The sequence below is a fragment of the Physeter macrocephalus genome, chromosome 7, assembly GCF_002837175.3.
Source record: "Physeter macrocephalus isolate SW-GA chromosome 7, ASM283717v5, whole genome shotgun sequence".
Taxonomy (NCBI): Eukaryota; Metazoa; Chordata; class Mammalia; order Artiodactyla; family Physeteridae; genus Physeter; species Physeter macrocephalus.
This window is the reverse complement of record NC_041220.1, coordinates 53,094,651-53,097,757: the sequence shown is the minus strand read 5'-3', so window position 1 is coordinate 53,097,757 and position 3,107 is coordinate 53,094,651.

The window sequence follows — 3,107 nt, the reverse complement described above, 5'->3', positions numbered from 1 at the left end:
ACAAAACTAATAGCAGCATAAGCAGCATGAGATGTAGCATGAAGCTGAAATTGTTCAGATCCTGGAGTTGGAAGGGAAGGATCTGCACCAAAGAGTGATTGCCCTTAATTTAGGAATAATACAAAGACCAGTGGGAAAGCAGACTGTTCCTGGCTGATAAAACCATGGAGGATTTCAAGTTTTCCGACACCTCTAGACAGGGCCCTAGCAAATATTAAGCACAGAGTGAAAACCATCTTTAACATTCGGCTATAGACTTTCAGATCTGGACTGTGCTTCATCTTGAAGGTGGCCCACTGGCATGTAGCACGCAGAGACAGAATAAAAGCCGCTGATTCTTCCTTATGAAATCAATCCTGCTGGCTACCTACAGCCAATTCTAGACAAATCAGAGCCATCTATTAACATAAGTATAAACTGGAGACTGTGTATGCTCAGCATCAGCAGAAACCATGGATGAACTTGGTGGGTGATGAGAAAAGTACAGAAGTCTACTCTGCCCTCTAATACTTCACCACTTCTTCTAGTCCCAGTGGACACAACCATCACCAGCAGAGAGTTAATCCACTCTTGATGGATGAAATGTTTACTGAGTTTTTGTTACATGCTGGAGACAGTGCTAGATCATCAAAGACAAAGCTCCTGTTCTGAAGGTAAGGCGGCCATACAGAGTAGAGGTTTCTCACACAGGAGGATGGGGCCTGGCAGAGTGGAGAGGCCCACTGGACTTGGGAGGCAGGAGAGCTGGATCCGCTTTGCTCTGAGCCAGGACTCTCCTGGTTGCAAGTGTTCGAAACCTAATTTGAATTACAAAGAGGGAATGTATGGTCATGAAACCAATCCCCTGGAAGGGAGGGGATCTGCCAGGCTTCAGAAGTAATTGGAACCAGGGACTAGCTAGCCATCAAGACAAGGTCACTGCACGGGCTATGTCTGGAGGGCTCTTCTCTCCCACTTAGTTTATCAGTTACTCATTATTCACGTGTCCAGTCACTTCCTCAGGAAAGCCTCCCCTCCCCTGACTCAGCTCCCTGACTGAATCTCACCCAGAGACCTGGCTGGTCTATTCAAGCCTTTGGGGCAAATTAGAAAAAGGTGACCCTTTTGCATGGACGGCGCCAGGGTGTGAAGAATAGGGTCCCCCTTCCTCTGGGCACATACAGCTTCACACCAGGGCTCATGGCTTGGTGAGAAGGCTCTAGATGGGATTTCAGCCCACTCGTCCCCTTGGGTGTGCTGCTTTGCGCAGTGTACACACTGGCTTATCAGCTGTGGACCCTGCAGTTCTCAGCTAGCCTGACTGGCTCTTGGAGACCCTAGTCTTTCTGTTGAGCCTCTCCTCAGAGTCTATGCCCATCTTCAGTGAGGGAACCACACAGTGGCAGGCGAGAGACTGAATTTGCATCGTCGAAGAGAGAAGTTGGAAAACCAAAGAAATAAAGTGATGTGGTGCTCACAAAAAAACCCCTGTAGTCTATTGTATATTCTCAGAAGACTACCTTTTCTCACTACTTGTCAAAATAGGAGTTTTACTTTGCTCGCATGACTATTTAAGGAATGTCTCCCCTGCAAACTTGTAAGCCCCACAAGGACAGCAGTTGGGCCTGTTTTGGCCCAACATGTTATTCCTAGGGCCCAGCAGTGTCTGGCACATGGAAAGCCCTTAATAAATACTGTTTGTTTCATGAATAAATGAATGAGCAAACAAATGAGTGTGTGTTTATTCCTCTGAGACTGGCTTTTTTAATGAGGGGGGAGCCATGGCTGAGGGCAGCTTATAAGCCCACAGACAGAGAAGGCTGCTTCTTCTTAATTCTGATTTTTAAAATTCCAGGGAAGTATGCTAACTGGCCAATTTGAGATCATATGTCCACTGGGAGTGGGAGGCACCCTGACTGGCAATTCCTATCAAAGCTCTTTTTGGTGAATGGTAGGGTGAGCAGTACCCCAAAAGAAGAGGAGACTCTTCCTGGCGAAAGAGGGGAAGGCTGGACAGAAACAACTCTGATGGCCCCCGTACTGTCATTGACTTGCCGTGGGCTGGTCACTTCTGTCTTTGTTTCCTCACCTGTGAAATGAGGGAATGAGCTGAGCTCATCTCTGAGATCATCTAGCCCAATGTTCTCTTCCTTTTGTTCTGCTTTTGTTCTGGTTTTGGTTCTGTTTCCTCCTGCCAAAGCCTGTTCTAGTGCTGCACGTGTTAAGTGGAAAAAAACATGGCTGTGGGCGGCCTCAGTCTAGGAAGGCTTAATGGAGGTGAGCTTTATGCTGAGTGGGAAGGGTAGGGGAGTTGTATATGGAGAGAGAGGGAGGAGGGGAGGTTTCAGGGTGGGAGGCTGGCTGGGAGAAGTCTGTTAGGGATTGATGTTGAGCCATTTGTTTGCTAGAAGTCTTTTTTTTTTTTAAGAGTAAATATCTTTGTAAGGGGTACCATGTTAACTCAACTATATTTTCTCCTGAATTAGCTTATCCAAGAACAGCAAGCCGGTCATCCACAAGGATCTGAGGGAATGAGACATTGGACAGGTAAGGTTTGATCATCAAAATAGGTCCTGAGTACAGGCATTTCTCACGTGTATGAATTAGGCTGATCACCGTGGGGTCGATGTATACAGTTGACCCTTGAACAACATGGTTTGAACTACACGGGTCCATTTTTATGTGGTTTTCAATAGATGTACAAAAATATACATGTAGAATATTGTTTGCAAGACTTGTATTGAAGTGGACAGCCTATCCTTACACAGGCACGAGGTGAGTGATAGCATAAAATTCATAATGTGTTAGTTTTCTTACTGTTTTATAACTCTGCTCTCAAAGAATTACATTACTGTACAGTATGCTTCTCTCTCTCATAATTGGAGACACTACGTATCAGCCTATCATCACAGGTAAGTGGTTTTTAAAAAACATATAACAATGTTTCCAGCACTGTGTTATGCATATGACACTATATGCCATAAAAATTTTATGATTCATTCATTAGTGTATAGGCTAGGCTACTGGGAAGCCATCGTATCAATTACACTAGGCTACCATAAAGCAATCATAATGCTGCTTCTTCATTATCAATGCATGAATCGTTATACCTGTAAATATATACAAAC